Source organism: Podarcis tiliguerta (assembly GCF_965153285.1).
Source record: "Podarcis tiliguerta genome assembly, chromosome: 3".
In the NCBI taxonomy this organism is placed as follows: domain Eukaryota; kingdom Metazoa; phylum Chordata; class Lepidosauria; order Squamata; family Lacertidae; genus Podarcis; species Podarcis tiliguerta.
The window spans coordinates 65,095,943-65,114,299 of NC_139536.1; positions in this window are offsets into that span (position 1 = coordinate 65,095,943).

The window sequence follows — 18,357 nt, forward strand, 5'->3', positions numbered from 1 at the left end:
CCAGAATATATCCAATGTTTAAGCATTCTGGGGTGTTCTGAGAAAAAATGTCAGCATTCTAGGCAGAGACAGAGACCATTTTATGTGGTGGCTGCCATTACCACACCCCCCCCCCCATCCCAATGCCTTGTATGTTACATTGTTCTGGGGCATTCTGGTTAAAGAACATGGCTGCTGCCAAATCAGTTCTGATTGCTACCACATCTGCAGGTAGTGGAAAATAAGTTATGGGTGTGGGGAAAAGGCAAGGAAATGTAATAATGAAAACAAATAAAAGAATACTGAATTAATAAGAAAATGAATATAATTTTAAGAATGAAAAAAATTAAGTCTTTAATAATAGAAATGAAGAAAGTAATGAAAAAAAGTCTCTACCATATCAAATATATTCATTAAAGCTATAGAACCCCTGTTCTTGTTTGCATGTGGTCTCCCCAGCTTTCTATCAAATGGACCACACTGTTCTTTCTAATTTTGTGTTATTGTTATTGACGTATGTTGAATGACAATGTAAATAAAGGCTTCTTCCTTGCCTTTGCTGGGAAGTGTCAGTAGATATTGGCATCAGTACTAAAGAGCTCGCATGAGACATGCAAAGTCATCAGCCGTAGTTAGTCACAGTCTACTGATTTCTTAAGCATTACTTATCCCACTTCTACATTTCCCAGTCAGACAGTGGTTGTCTTTTTACTCTGCAATGGATTGTATAGGTTGTCGTAGTATGATTGATGAAGAAGAGAGAAAGTGAATGGGTCCCCCCCCCCTTCTATTCTAGGGCCACTTTATGGCTAAAGGAAAACCTAGCAAAAGCAGAACAGCAAACCTCAACAAGCCTATACAAACTTAATGTTTCAAAGAAAGTGTTTGTGACAGAAAAGCATTCTCTGGACAGCAAAATCCAGAGCAAACTATATATATAATAAACTTTCAAAATGTAATATCACAAGTTTTTATATCTACACTGCTATGTGCTCCATGATCTTTCTACATAACCCAGGGCTGGCCAGAGAAATTTGACTGCCTGAGGCATATGACAAGATGGCACCCACCCATCCACCCACACAACGCATGTACAGCAGCTCACTGGACTGGACTGAAACCTTATTTCAACAATGGGATAAAAAAACCCAGTGTACCTGGTGGCAAGTTACTAGTTTAAGGGGCATGTGACAGATCTATGGCACACATGGCTCTGAGGGGCACTCCCAGGGGGCTCAGTTGGAGTGACTGAAGGCTGATACTGCTACGCCTGTTCTGGACCATTTCCCTAACCTACCAATACTTCTCAATTTGCCTCCCTGGGTCCCTTAGAGGTCTTCTCCTTCCTCCTTTCTGCCACAGTACTCCAACCATGCTAACACTTTCCAATAGTTCAAGCTTCGAGCAGAATGCTGTTTCAGTTTTGACTCCTAAAATCTGTTGTGCTTCTTTCCACCTTTCACTCTTATATCTTCAAAGTACCTTCAATGAAACATTTGACCCTCCTGTGAACTTCTAAACTTCTGGTCAGCCCCTAAAACAGACCCCAATCGTTTTCTAACAACCAACCAGAACACAACATGGTGGAACATTCCTTCCCATACCGATGTTATCCCAAATATATTATGTAACATCATGGCTGCCATCCTATGCAAAGATACTCGGGAGAAAGACCCACAGAACTCCTGAACTTTCTTCTGAATAAACAAACATGCACAGTACCATGATATAACTTTGGTCTTCTTCCTCTATTTTTGAAGGACCATTACTGCTTTCAATCTCTTCACCAACTAACATAAATCTAAGTGAAATCTGACAGCTGGAAAGGATTTTACATAACGGCACCTGTTATGCTTTCTGGCGGCAATGTCTTGACAGCTGCATTATAAAATATATCTCCCCTCTCCAAGCATCTCATTCAACTGCTGTGGAAAGCATGTAAATGTGCAGTGCATAGTGTCAACTAGCTATTAGCCTTACTGCTACAGCTGTTGTCCTGCGCTGAGAAAAAGCAATCTGAAGCAAAAGCCTTAAGCAAGTCCACTTTCCTTTTGAACAGGAATCTCCATCATTCTGATAGGATGGGGCAGTGCTGCAGCTACCATTATGTACAGCAAGATTTGCCACTCCAGCACTGCTTGTAGAGCCTATTAAAGGTCTCAGTAAATATTCCAACAAAAACCAACAATGCACCATTTTGTGCTCTTGTCATTCTTTCCCTGCTCTTTTACATGTGGGAGGCATTTTGTGCTATGCCATATCCCCATGGCAACCATTTGTGTTCTGCCATATGCACCACAGCAACTATTTTTCTCAAAACTCCATGGCCCAAAATGGTTGCAACCCCTAACAGGTTTGTCTTTCTTCTCCTAACCAGCATGTTGGAGCAAGGTGTTATATAAGGACAAAATTACCTCCGAACTCTGATAATATCCAGATTTTTTCAGTGGATTTAGGATGGAGGTGTCAAGAATTCTGCTCAATATTGATCCAGAGCAAATTCCAATGTAAAGTAGAGTAAAATAAACGTAGCTCATTGCAGGATTCCCCAAAAAATACAACAGAGGCAATTGTATTTCATCTGGCAGAGCTTTACTGCTACTGAATCATAGAATCATAGAGTTGGAAGAGACCACAAGGGTCATCGAGTCCAACCCCCTGCCAAGCAGGAAACACCATCAGAGCACTCCTGACATATGGTTGTCAAGCCTCTGCTTAAAGACCTCCAAAGAAGGAGACTCCACCACACTCCTTGGCAGCAAATTCCACTGTCGAACAGCTCTTACTGTCAGGAAGTTCTTCCTAATGTTTAGGTGGAATCTTCTTTCTTGTAGTTTGTATCCATTGCTCCGTGTCCGCTTCTCTGGAGCAGCAGAAAACAACCTTTCTCCCTCCTCTATGTGACATCCTTTTATATATTTGAACATGGCTATCATATCACCCCTTAACCTCCTCTTCTCCAGGCTAAACATGCCCAGCTCCCTTAGCCGATCCTCATAAGGCATTGTTTCCAGGCCTTTGACCATTTTGGTTGCCCTCCTCTGTACACGTTCTAGTTTGTCAGTGTCCTTCTTGAACTGTGGTGCCCAGAACTGGACACAGTACTCCAGGTGAGGTCTGACCAGAGCAGAATACAGTGGCACTATAACTTCCCTTGATCTAGATGCTATACTCCTATTGATGCAGCCCAGAATTGCATTGGCTTTTTTAGCTGCCGCATCACACTGTTGGCTCATGTTAAGTTTGTGAAGGCAAATGAGCATACAGTAACGGTCAAAAATCCATACATTAAGGATTGGTGCTGCCCATAAGAAATCCAGCTACAGCAGTCTTAACTTAAACTTACAATAACTTACAATAGGACTAAAACCTTAACGCTAAGCATACTATGTACAGAACACCATACCAGAAGGAAAGAGAGAAGTGAAACTCAAGCTCCTTCTGGCCTATTATTATAGTCAGCATGACCTTGAGTGAAAGAGATAATAGAACCAGTTTAAACCAGCTGTTCAGCTTCTCTGAAGGAATAACCCAAACATCAGAACCTTCTGCCTCTTTCTAGGCAGAATAGAAACATGCTTGTCGGCTAGAAACTTCCAGCTTGCACTAGCTTATATCACACAGAGAAGCTTCTAGAACCCTCTTGAATCAATAAAATAGATGTACCTTCTGTACAAAGAAATGCAAACTGACAGGAGGCCCATCTTTGTAAACTATACTTGGACTGGACTGTGTGTCCAAGCCACCCCAGTCTGAAAATATGCAGCAACTCTGGTGAGGCCTGGTTAAGATACCCAGACCCTGCCTCTTATAAGTAGTTTCAAGAGCTGAAGGTGCAGCAATGATGGGCATACGTTGTCCAAAATTTCAGGCCCTGTTGCATGCCAAAGGTATTAGACACTGAGATTATTAAAACTACTCATCCGATAAATAAAGGTACAGCCTGTTCATAAGCTTTGTCCACTAATATTTTAAAAACCTTCCCACTTAAAAAAAAATCCTACATTTTTACTGGACTGAATGTGTCATTCATATTACCAGTGGGCACAGCAAAATTTAGGCATCCAGCTGTATGGGAAGACTGTCATAATGCTGAAGACTAAGGTATATAGGAAGGAAGGTGAAATATTCTTGCTGTTAGGGGAAAGAACTCTGAAGAGATATGTCTGGAGTGGAAAGCAGAACATGCAAAAGCACAGCTGCCCGAAGGAAAGAACAGAAGTAGACATCCATTAAATAATTGAATTAACCTCTATTCAGCCTTTTCAACTGACTGCTATTTACTTTGATAGCTTGCTGTTTGTTTTCTTCCAGGTTCACACACAATATTCTCTGAGCCTCTCAGCAACTGCAAGAAAATTTGAAGTCTGTATCTCAGTGTTGGTAAAAAGTGCCCTGCCTGAAGTAACTATATAGAGAAAAATTAAAATAGGACCTCTTGTTGCAGTTGAAAGTAGGGTGGCCCAGTTTTCTGTGAGCCCACTCTCCTAAATATTAATAATTCTTACAATATTTTCAGCATTTTAATATTATTCTCTGATGTTGTTGTGTGCCCATTTCTGCATTTGCAAGAAATTGAAAGAGCCATTCCATTCCTTTGGGGCATAAAGCAGATGTCCAGTTCTGTGCTAATATCTGTTGCCACCAAAATATTTTGCAGCAGTTCTCATGAACCAATCCAAATATTTGACCCAAAGGACATCTCCACCAAACATGACAAAAGCCTGCATGTTATTATTGCTAATACTGCTAGCATTGTACTTGCAGGGCAACACTACCAGGCATCCTGGTAATTTGCAAGGTGTGGATTGTTATGTACTGAGTGTCTCACCCTGGGCCAGCAGGAGGATACTGTAGATCATTTTCACTCAGGTCCACATATGCAAATAAAGGATTGAAAGTGGCTTTCAGTGATTGGATAGTTACAGAAACTGTTACAGTTGCGTTGTAGTGGAGATCTATATAAGCAGGCTGGCTGAACCCTTCAGTTCAGTTCTGGCCTTTGAATAAACAAGAGCTCTTTGAAGAATTGCTGTGTCATCTGATATGTTCACCCACAACTTAACATGGATCAGTTCTGTGCTAAACAGGTTTTGATTTGGAGATAGTCCAGGTAACTGGGTATTTGGGTCCATGCTGCATCCCTCTTCATCTTGATGCACAAGATTAGCAAATACCAAGATATCGAGGAGCAATTCTCAATGAAATATCTCTGAGATACTACCAGTGCTATTGACAATTTATGATGCAGGTACAATTCCACAGGTTTCACCTGTTTTGTGCCAAAGCTGACACTCTAATTCCCAGTTTTAAGATCTTTGGAAGAGTTGGACCTTCATGGTTCAACTGGAGAAGTATAACTTAGACTCTCAGAGCCCCATATTCTTCAACAGGACATACATACATAGTTCTTATGTTATTCTTTGATGTCATTCCAACCTATGCATTCTAAGCTTTAATACTTCTTGTTGTGAAACTTCATTTGTGATGTTCTGAGTAAACATGCCTGAGTTTGGATGAACAGGGCCAAGCTACACATTTCACTGCTGCTGTGTGTAATGGTAACCCAATAGCCCCTTTCCTGTTGTTGAGAATATTAACAGTTATGCAGATTTCAAAGGCACTTCATGTCTCTCATAGGCAAATGAATATTTGCTGCCTCAACAACTCTTCTGCACAGGGCACACTGCAGACACACCTAATAGTTAGACTAATTGTATGTGTGAGTTCTTTGGGGACACTGCTGTGATAATTTTATCTCCTGTCTCCCCTGGAAAATAATTATGGTCTTATCAAGACAATTGTTGCAAAGCATGTCCCTAGAACAAGATAGATTTTTAGGGGAAGTGGAGAAGGAAGGAAAGTTATGCTGATGCCTCCTCACCAGTGTGCCTATTGCATGCTCCAGTGGGCCACTGTTGGGCCAATTAACTGTGTGTAGAAAGTGGATGCAAAAGTCCTTCTCTTAATCCTAGAACTTGGGGCAATCAATTCAGTACAGACATAAGGAAGCACTTCTTCATACGGTGCCCAGTTAAATTATGGCTATATTTTTTAATGCACCCAGTACTACAGGAAAGAGTACAGTATTTCAGAATCACAAAAGTCAAACTACACTACCAACACTTAACTCCATTATTACCCAAGGCATGTTTCAGCGTTTGACAGAGCATGTGACTGCTCTGACTGTATATGGCAGGCATCCCCAAACTCAGCCCTCCAGCTGACTACAACTCCCATCATCCCTAGCTAACAGGACCAGTGGTCAGGGATGGTGGGAATTGTAGTCCCAAAACATCTGAAGGGCCGAGTTTGGGGATGCCTGGTATATGGGGACAGAGGCATGTACTCAAGCCCCGCCTCTAATATGTCTGGTGCCCATCACCCAGCCTACTCAGTCCCTGACCTTTCCCATGTTGAGTGGCAAAAGTCCAAATAGAGCTTTTATTCATGTTCATGTGAATGCAAGCAGAACTTTCTGAATATTTGAAGATCCTGATAAAAAGAGCTTCCTGATCATGTGAAGGGTTCAACTTGCATTCAAGTGAAGGTGCACACAACAAATAAAATCAACACCTACTCAACACCTGAAGGTTGGGGTCTGGGTGGGGCATTGCTTTAGATGCATTTTTCAGCAGGACTGTGTATAATTTCAAAGTGAATTTCTAGATGTTTATGGCTGTGAACATATTTCTAAAGGTAAGTGGATCCACTCCCATTTCAGAAGCCAAAGGGTTGGCTGGATAAGCTTTCCAATGATTGCAAGGCAGGACATCAGTAACCTGCATACTCCCTTGCCTCTTCCTATGACAGAACAAGAACCAACAATGAATAATAGTTTTAAGAAGCAAAGCAAATTATGCAATGTGAGATCAAGTATGCAAATTTTCTTATTTTCTTAGATTTAGGTCAAATAATCAGAATTCGCCTCTTTGTAATGAATTTTGGGCTGCCTTGCAGCAAGAGTTGGGATTTTTATTTCTTTAAATACACACAGCCCTGGCTAATGGTTAAGGTATTCCCCTAAACCTCTCCTAACTCCAGTGACTATATGGAACCAATAGGTAGTTGCCTCCATATAATAGCAATCTTGCCTTAGACAATAAAGCTAAAGTGCTCTCTACGACCTACAGAATTCCAGATTTCGCTTAAATAGCTTGCTTTCCATCAGCTTCTCTTCCCTTTAGGGCATAAGACTCTGGTTGTGCTGTTTTTGCATTACAGGGAGGCAGATCAGGTCCTCCCTCCTTTCTTTTCCCTAACCCCAATTTAGTTACACAGCACACTAGAAAGCATCATTGTGGTGCTCCTAAGAAGAATGTTAATTGGAATCTTGGGGGGGCAATAAAAAGTCTTTATTGTTGTAACCCTTAGGATTTCATCTCCCTCTGCCTTCCCCCCAACCCCTGACACTAGTGCCTTCCTTCCCCCCCACCACCACCACCAGCCCTAGCTCCTAATCCTTATTGCAGCCTTCAAACTGTCTTGCCCTCCAGCTGCAATTAACATCCTGAATATATTTAATTGCAATTAGAAAGTCACACATTTCATGCCACACATGCATCCTATAATGTGCTGGTGTTATCACTAAAGACATTGCTTTCTGCCCTTGAATACAAGAAACCTCCTTTTCTGAAGGTCACCAGAATAGCATAAGCAGAATCAAAGCCCCTTAAGGAGAGCTATGTTATTTTCTGACATACAGCAAAACCAAAATAACTTTCAGCTGCACATAATGGAAGAATCCAGAGACAAAAATAGAGAGCTGAAGCCAAACTGCATTTCTTTCTGTCTTTCTGATATAAAGCCATGGCTTGGAAGTGGGCAGATTCCTTCTTTAGCTGAATACATACATAGTGATCTCAACTTTTCCATTTTAGAACAGCCTTTGGGAAAGAATTGTTTTGGCTCAGTTCAAAGGGTGCCCATTGATGCCTCCGCATGTAAGGATCTCTGCACCAAAGAGATGGTTGTGCTGGTGCTGTGTTGATAGGGGACCAAACAGACCAGACCATCTCCTTCCTCTGCATATTAATTCTTTTAGGTGGTAGATCCTTTAAGCGAACATTAAGTGCACGCTTCCCAAATATTGGGTGTGGATGTGGGTGGCCATGGTAGTGTCTGAAAAACAATATCCTTTGCATTTCAATGAAAACATTCTCAGAATGGAGAATAATAAAACCGTAATGAAAATAACAATCACGCAACAATCTTGATGTAAAGCAACAAATAATGCAGCAGGACTGAAATGCAGATAGACCTGCTGTCAACTAAACCTACTCAAACGGGGGGGCGGGGCTCCTAAATGAGCTCTACAGTGGTACTTCGGGTTACAGACGCTTCAGGTTACAGACTCCGCTAACCCAGAAATAGTACCTCGCGTTAAGAACTTTGCTTCAGGATGAGAACAGAAATCGTGTGGCAGTGGCATGACAGCAGTGCAGCGGCAGCGGGAGGCTCCATTAGCTAAAGTGGTACCTCAGGTTAAGAACAGTTTCAGGTTAAGAACAGACCTCCGGAATGAATTAAGTTCTTAACCCGAGGTACCACTGTACTTTAAAATTTGTTGAATCTCATCTCAGTCAACAGGGAAATTCCACTAGGAAAATTGTTAATTGTTTCTGACCACTCTTGACTCTGACAGACTCTGTAGCAGTTCTTTAGAAATGAATTTCAATAGGCTAGGAGGTACAGTATATATGGGGAAATGTGCTTACTCAGACAACCTGGTGTGTGATGGTGCTGTCTCCATGTTAGTAACCCCACACTTAGGATCACCACCAATCATGCACATCCCTCCAGTCCCTATTTGTGCAACAAGCCCCAATAATTGGTGGGGTTGGTGATAGTGGGGATGAATATCACTTAGGGTCAAACTGTTGGAGAGAGAGGTTTGGAAGGCAGATTCTTACTGTCTCACAGCAGACTTGGCACAATGGCAATTGGTCCAAGCATATTAAAACTTGGTTAGATCAACACCTGCCCTCATCCACCTTTAAACAAGTATTCCTCACAAAAAGTTTTAGGCTAGAATAAATCACAGCCACTTGCAAATATCTGAAAATTTTGCTCACAGTTCCAGGAGTTACAGCAAATAATTCTCCAACCACTGGCAGTAAAATGTGTGTGTGATTCTTTGTGGCTAATTAGCTGCTCTCCCTGTACAAAGGTCAGAGGGGGCAGGGTTTCTGTTGAGGCAGGTGATTAGCTGTGGGAGGAGCTTATCAGACCTTGCAGGTCAGCGGCGCGCGCAGTTTGATCCATCTTTTAGATTTACGGGAGCTAGTCTCAAACGTTTGTTGGGGGAGACCTAGGTTTTTTTGGGGGGGAGTTATTAGTCCTGTCTTCACACTTTTTATGATGCAGGACCGCTGTAGCCACCCCCAACGACACATTCTCAAGATGGAGGGGGAGGGAACAGCTGCAGTCGCCTGCAGTTCCTGCGCAATGCTTGCCATCTTGCCAAAGGTTGCAGGCAGCTTTACATGCAGCAATTGCATGTTGATTGCCCTCCTAAAAGACAAAGTCCAGCAACTGGAGGAACGTGTAGCTACACTCCAAAGAATTAGAGAGCTGGAGCTCTTCTTGGAAGCAGCAGAGCACACCGTCTCCACCAAGGAGGAGACAGGAGACTCCCCTGGGAAGGAGGCTAGTTCACGAACACAGGAGCCTGATATGTGGAGAAACGTGACTCAAAGAAGTAGGAGGCCCAGGGTTCGCTCTGATTGTTTAGAAATACACAATCGCTTTCAGGTCCTCTCCCCTAGCATGGAAGACAAAGAGCAGACTCCATTTGAGGATCTCTCCCTCATTACAGTCGATCAGGTATATGAAGATGAGCAGCAAAGTCAGTCCTCAGGGAATGTGCAGGCGACCTTGGAACAGACCGCTCACGGAAGAACCCCGACCAAACCTAAGAGGAGGCGTGTAGTGGTGATAGGGGATTCCCTACTGAGGGGAACAGAAGCAGTGATATGTGGGCCTGACAAGATGTCTCGGGAAGTGTGCTGTCTCCCCGGGGCTAAGATCCAAGATGTAACTGAACGACTGCCAGGAATCATAAAACCCACTGACAAATACCCCTTCCTCTTGGTTCATGTGGGAACCAATGACACTGCAAGCAATAGCCTCCAGAAGATCAAAAGAGACTACGAGGCTCTGGGCAGGAAATTGAAGCAATTAAATGCACAAATCGTCATCTCATCTGTCCTCCCAGTTGAACGACGTGGCCCAGGGAGAGAGGGGAAAATAGTGGAAGTAAACAGCTGGCTTCGCAAATGGTGTAAACAGGAACGGTTTGGATTCTTAGATCACGGACTACAGTTTCTTGAAGATGGACTTCTGGCAAGCGATGGGCTGCACCTCACAACGCTTGGGAGGAATGTTTTTGCCAAAAAACTCAGAAACCTCATCAGGAGGGCTTTAAACTGACTAATGTGGGGGAGGGAGACAGTGCTCCTGAAGGTAGGAGTCTATCAATTGATGAAGATGATCATCCAAATGTCATAGACCAAATGGAGCAAACAGCAAGCAGACCTAGTAGTGGGAGGAAAAAATCCTTAAATAAGAGACACGGGGGAATGACTAATGGACTTCAATGTCTGTACACTAATGCACAAAGCATGGGAAATAAACAAGATGAGCTTGAGCTCTTGGTACAGCAAACTAAATATGACATAATAGGCATCACTGAAACCTGGTGGGATAAGTCCCACGATTGGAATGTAAAAATGGAGGGACACAATCTATTTCAGAGAAACAGACCAGACAAGAAAGGAGGAGGAGTGGCGTTATATGTCAGGGATCTGTATACCTGTGAAGAGATCCAAGATTTAGAACCTCAAAGCCAAAGTGAGAGCATTTGGGTCAAAATTAAGGGAGAGAAGAATAACAGTGACCTCATTGTGGGAGTTTACTATAGATCCCCAAGCCAAACAGAGGACATAGATGATGCCTTCCTGGAACAGATGGCCAAGCATGCAAAAGGAAGGGAGATAGTGGTAATGGGGGACTTCAATTATCCAGATATTTGTTGGATGTCAAACTCAGCCAAGAGCATAAGGTCAAACAGATTCCTCACTGGCCTTGCAGACAACTTCATTGTCCAGAAAGTGGGAGAAGCAACAAGAGGAACAGCCATTTTAGATCTGGTCCTAACCAATGTTGATGACCTGGTTAATGGGGTAGAAGTGGAAGGATCATTAGGCGCAAGTGATCATGCTCTTCTGAAGTTTACTATACAACGGAAAGGAGCAGCCAAGCATACTAGGACTCAATTTCTTGACTTTAAGAAAGCCGACTTCATAAAACTTAGGGAAGTGCTGGGTGAGATCCCATGGACAGTAATACTAAAAGGAAAGGGAGTTCATGATGGCTGGGAGTTTGTTAAGAGGGAGATAGTAAAAGCACAACTTCAGGCAATACCAATGAGACGGAAACATGGAAGGTGCCTAAAGAAGCCAGGGTGGCTATCTAAAGAACTTTTAACTGAGTTAAGATTAAAAAAGGATGTGTACAAAAAATGGAAAAGGGGGGAACCACCAAAGAGGAATTCAAACAAATAGCCAGCACGTGTAGACACAAAGTCAGAAAAGCTAAAGCACAGAATGAACTCAGGCTTGCTAGAGAGGTTAAAAACAACAAAAAAGGCTTTTATGGGTATGTTCGTAGCAAAAGGAAGAACAAAGAAACAGTGGGGTCACTCAGAGGAGAAGATGGTGAAATGCAAACAGGGGACACAGAAAGGGCTGAACTCCTCAATGCCTTCTTTGCCTCAGTCTTCTCCGATAAAGAAAACAATGCCCGACCTGAAGAATTTGGAGGAAATGATTCAGCAGAGGAAACACAGCCCAGAATAACTAAGGAGATAGTACAAGAATACTTGGCTAGTTTAGATGTATTCAAGTCTCCAGGGCCAGATGAACTGCATCCAAGAGTATTAAAAGAACTGGCAGATGTGATCTCAGAACCACTGGCAATCATCTTTGAGAATTCCTGGAGAACAGGCGAAGTCCCAGCAGACTGGAGGAGGGCAAATGTTGTCCCTATTTTCAAAAAGGGGAAAAGAGAGGACCCAAATAATTACCGCCCAGTCAGTCTGACATCAATACCAGGGAAGATTCTGGAACAGATCATTAAGCAAACAATCTGTGAGCACCTAGAAAGGAATGCTGTGATCACCAATAGTCAGCATGGATTTCTGAAAAATAAGTCATATCAGACGAACCTGATCTCATTTTTTGACAGAATTACAAGCCTGGTAGATGAAGGGAATGCAGTGGATGTAGCCTACCTTGATTTCAGCAAGGCATTTGACAAGGTGCCCCATGATATTCTTGTAAAGAAGCTGGTAAAATGCGGTCTTGACTATGCTACCACTCAGTGGATTTGTAACTGGCTGGCTGACCGGACCCAAAGGGTGCTCATCAATGGTTCCTCTTCATCCTGGAGAAGAGTGACTAGTGGGGTGCCACAGGGTTCTGTCTTGGGCCCGGTCTTATTCAACATCTTTATCAACGACTTGGATGATGGACTCAAGGGCATCCTGATCAAATTTGCAGATGACACCAAACTGGGAGGGGTGGCTAACACCCCAGAGGACAGGATCACACTTCAAAACGACCTTGACAGATTAGAGAACTGGGCCAAAACAAACAAGATGAATTTTAACAGGGAGAAATGTAAAGTATTGCACTTGGGCAAAAAAAATGAGAGGCACAAATACAAGATGGGTGACACCTGGCTTGAGAGCAGTACATGTGAAAAGGATCTAGGAGTCTTGGTTGACCACAAACTTGACATGAGCCAACAGTGTGACGCGGCAGCTAAAAAAGCCAATGCAATTCTGGGCTGCATCAATAGGAGTATAGCATCTAGATCAAGGGAAGTTATAGTGCCACTGTATTCTGCTCTGGTCAGACCTCACCTGGAGTACTGTGTCCAGTTCTGGGCACCACAGTTCAAGAAGGACACTGACAAACTGGAAGGTGTCCAGAGGAGGGCAACCAAAATGGTCAAAGGCCTGGAAACGATGCCTTATGAGGAACGGCTAAGGGAGCTGGGCATGTTTAGCCTGGAGAAGAGGAGGTTAATGGGGGATATGATAGCCATGTTCAAATATATAAAAGGATGTCACATAGAGGAGGGAGAAAGGTTGTTTTCTGCTGCTCCAGAGAAGCGGACACAGAGCAATGGATCCAAACTACAAGAAAGAAGATTCCACCTAAACATTAGGAAGAACTTCCTGACAGTAAGAGCTGTTCGACAGTGGAATTTGCTGCCAAGGAGTGTGGTGGAGTCTCCTTCTTTGGACGTCTTTAAGCAGAGGCTTGACAACCATATGTCAGGAGTGCTCTGATGGTGTTTCCTGCTTGGCAGGGGGTTGGACTCGATGGCCCTTGTGGTCTCTTCCAGCTCTATGATTCTATGATTCTATGAAATGAAGAAGAAGAAGAAGAAGAAGAAGAAGAAGAAGAAGAAGAAGAAGAAGAAAGGTTCCAAATGACTTAAAAAGAAAGAACTTTGTTTCCTTACAAAAGAATCGTGCAGAAAGAGGCAAGCAGTAAAAGTCTCCATTTAGAGAGACTTTTCATTCACATGGTTTGTTTTCAACTGTGAGCCATACTGCAGCTCTAGCTTCTTCCAGGAAGGACAGAGAGAAAGGAAGAGGTAAATGCTTCTGGTGGCCTGCTGAGCCCTTCCCAACTGGAAACTGAGCTCAGGGCTCAGGTTAACCCTTTTATGCATGCAAGTGCAAGTCAGTAACTGGATATTGCAGCACAAACTACACATTATTTTGAATGTGTGTAACTACTTAATCTGCACAGTTTTTGTTCTTTAAATAGCAGTTGGTGGGGAGCTGAGCAGAATTGGATTGTGGGAAGAGGGTTAAACCATTTCGCCAATTCTCCCTCTGCCTGCCCCTGTTGAAGTAGCTATTTGTCTTTAAGGGAAGCTTCCATCAGCCATTCTTACAATGAAAGATAATTCAGTCTGCAGCAAATAGGGTGCTGGCCACAGATATAATAGTGAAATGTTGATTCTTCTTGTTGAGGGATATAACAAATATGGGGGCAATGTAAACATCTGTTTTGAATCTCTATTTCAAACTGATGCCGTGACAATCAATGTTCAGTTGCCTGGGATATAATGTTGGATCAGATGCAGAGAGCACAACATACAAATGGCAAGACATTCAGGTCTGTAGCTCAGAGCACTGAACTCATGCCAGAGCAATGGGCTTCATGCCACAGCACTGACTGGCAAAGGAGCTCAGCTGGGATTGATGATCTAAATGACCCTAAATGAGTCCTGAGCTTAGCAACAGGGGCTGAGTCATAGGTAGCAGGTTGTGCTTGTGGAGCCAGTCTTAATTAGAGAATCTATGGAAAGTTGCCTTCTCCTACAACATGCCACTTTACATGCTTGTTTGAGGAATCTGGAACTCTTTGCTCTGCTGGATCATGTGTTAGCCTGTGACACAATGTGACCTAGACTGCATAGACTGAGAGTGATGTTGGTGTGTGGGCTGCATGCCAGTTCCTTCTTCAAACTATGTCAAAGTGCTTTAAGACAGTGTGTTTTACGCTAATTATCCTCCACAACTTTCATTTATTAAACAAATTTTAGATTGCAAGACCCTTTACAAAATAACAGTGTATTTGTATTTGTTTTATAGAAATACATTCACTCTAATCAATGCCTGTTTTATTAAATCTGAAGACCTCAACCAAAACTGGAAACAGAGCTACTATGTATACTGGCAAACATGCATTTTATGCCTAAGCTAATATATGTTTCATAAATTGATGCACACCTTATGAACCTGTGCTTTATAGGTTGTATCCCAGGGGACTGAAAAACTTGTTCTTTATCTTCTTTTTTAAATTGGGAGCAGAATCTGAAATATATATTGAAGCCATTCATAGAGAAAATCTGAATGCCACTGACTGGTGTATTTAATTGCTTAAATGTATCAGCTCTGTTAACTAAGTGGAGCAGCAAAAGAAAATAATAGAGATAAAAGAAATTAACTCAATATTTCTAGTCCTCTCTGAGCCATATTAATTTAAAAACAGAGCCGCTACCACAATGTAGTCTATATAAATTAAGATAGCAACCATATTTCAATTCATTACTATATATATATATACACCCCAAAGTTAAAATTGAAGCAATTTTTTAAACCTAGGCTTTGGTATAGATTGAAATCAATGCATTAGTTTTCTTTTCTATATTATTTCAGCAAATGTCTTAACACAAAGAGAAAATTGTTCTCTGGTGTATTATAATTGGTTCTACTACTGCAATATCACAATTGCTAAGAAATAAATGGCAAGGAAATAAATATACCATATATTTGCTGTGGTGTGAAAAATAGAATAATGCTGTAATTCTTTCTGCATCACAAAAACACATATTTTGGAGGTAGGGATGAATGGGCCTAATGCAATCAATGAAAAAAATGAGTCCTCTTGAATGAAACCAAAGGCCTATCTAAACCAAATGCACAGAGTGTGGGAAACAAGACAAATTTGAGCTGTTAATACAGGATGGCAAATATAACCTAATATGCATTACTGAAACCTGGTGGGATGAGACTCATGACTGGAATGTAGAAACTGAGGGATATAACATATTCAAAAGGAATAGACCAAACAGGAAGGGAAGAGAAGTAGCATTATAAGTAAAGGATGTGTAGACTTGTGAAGAGATCCATGACCTTAGAGGCAGACTGAGAGTATATGGGTAAAAAATGTGGATGCCTACTACAGACTGCCATGCTAGACTGAAGACTTGGGCGATGCCTTCTTACAGCAGATTACCACACATTCAAAAATGAGAGCTACAGTAATCATGTGAGACTTCAACTACCCTAATATCTGTTGGAACACAATATCTGTTGAACACAAACTCTGCCAAGAATATAAGATCCAACAGATCCCTCAATTGCCTCACTGACAATTTCATGTCCCAGAAGGTGGAAGAAGCAACAAAGGATCATTTATCTTGGACCTGGTCCTCTCCAACAGAGAGGAACTGATTAATGAAGTAAAAGTACTGTGAACCTTGGGAGGAAGTGATCATGTCCTCCTAGGTTTCATTATACAGAGGTAAGGGAACTGAATGTAGTTGGACATGCACTCTGAACTTTAAGAAGGCTGATTTCAAAAAGCTTAAGGACCTACTGGATGAGATCCCATGGTCAGAAATACTCAAAGAGAAGGGAGTCCAAGATGGATGGGAGTTTCTTAAAGGTGAAATACTGAAGGCACAAATCCAGACAATTCAACAAGAAAGAAAAGTGCGAGGCATCTAAAGAAACCAGTGTGGCTGCATAAGGAGATGAGCAGAGATTTCAGAAGGGCAAGTATAAGAAATGTTAGAAAAAGGAAATTGCGAAGGGGTATACACAGGTAGCCAACAGTTGCAGGCTGAATACGAGGCAGGCTTAAGCACAGAATGAGCTCAGGCGTGCAAGAGAGGTTAAGAATAATTTAAAGGGTTTATTTGGCTATGTTCGAAGCAAAAAGAAGAACCAGCAAGTGGTAGGTCCTCTGCATGGAGAAGATGGAGAAATGCTATTGGGTGACAGAGAGAAGGTGGAAGGAACTGCTCAACACTTTGCTGGTCTTTGTCTTCACCCAAAAGGAAAGTGATGCCCAACCCAGTGATAAGAGAACAAATGTTGTAAGGAGGGAGCTGCAGTTCAAGATAAGAAAAGAGGTGGCAAGGAAACACCTAGATACTTTAAAGGAATTCAAATCTCCAGGGCCTGGTGAGCTACTGTGTCTATGTATGTGTTACCTTTGTAGTGGCTTGGTAAATCATATCACTGGGCAACAATTTTTTACTTTTTGAATGTTCTCTAGATTTCTACAACTGATTTAGGGTATTTTTGCACTGCTGAATCAGGAAATGCCATCCGTTTCTCTCCATCAGGTCAGGTTTTTGTGCCATGTTGATTTGAAAAAAATCAGATCTTGTGACAAAATCGATTACATTTTTGTGGCGTTATCAGCTGACTTTTGTCAACACATATCATCCTAAATATGTTTTTAAGAGAAAAAATTTTTTTTCCAACAACATATATTGATTACCTGATAGAAACATCGATTACTGTAAACTGAATGGTGGGCATTAATAAAGGTAAGTACACGTAAATTGCATGTTGCTTCACCATTTTTCAAACTTCAGGGCTTGAACTTCCATTTCTTGGAACTCCTGGAATGCTCAGCGGCAGGGAGGTCTCTCTTCAGAGTCTAACAGTAGTCAGCCATCATGACTGCGTCCCAGTGACCCTGATAACTGATCTCCATCTCTTTCATGTCCTGATGGAATCTCTCCCCCTGCTCGTCTCTCATTGAACCCAGGTTCTCAGGAAACCGGTCCATATGTGAAAATAGGTAATGCATCTTGACGCTCATGTTGCAGCCCAGGTTTCTGAAAGCAGTCAGCATGTTGTTGACAAGTTCTGCATAGTTTCTGGCCTTACTGTTGCCAAGAAAGTTCTTCACTACCAGAACAAATGCCTTCCACGCTTCCAGTTCCACTTCGTTCACTGAGTTTCCGAACTCTGGATCTCTGATGAGCTGACGGATCTGAGGACTGTCAAAGATGCCAGCTTTCAACTTCTCCATGGTCAATCCTGGAAAAGCCTGGCACAAGTAAGTGAAACAGTCACCATCCTTGCCTTGGTGAACTGCTTGATTAAGCCGAGCTTGATGTGCAGTGGTGGGAAGAGTATTCTGTCTTTGTCCACCAGAGGGTCGTTGATGACGTTCCTTTCTTTGCAAGGCACAAATTCCTCCCACACAGGCCAGTCCTTCTTCGTGTAATGCTGAGCACGGTCCCTACTATCCCACATGCACAGAAAACATGGGTACTTGGTGAAGCCAGACTGTTGTCCCAACAAAAAATTCACCATCTTCAGGTCAACACAAATAAACCACTTATGCTGATCATAACCAATTTTCTCCAGCATATACTTCACCCCTTCATAGTTCTCCTTCAGTGTACTCAAGTGAGCCAGGGGTTTTGATCCCCCAACTTTATGCTTTGCTGCACCAATTTATGGAAGATTTCGAGGTTTTATGACTTCAAGCTGATCCCTTTTCAACATAATCACCCAGAACTGTCGAACCTGAATACTTCTTGTCATTAAAATAATCATTTCCAATCAAAACAATTATTCGACATGGCATTTTGCCCCCACCAACTTCTTCTAAAATGCTCCACACAAACGTACATGTGAACAAAAATGTAAAAAAAGACATGTGGCCATAACTCAAAAACTTGACCTGATTGAGCAAAACCAATTTGATTTTTGGATTCAGTGCATCAGATTCATCCTAAATCAGCTGAAAAAACACAGACAAC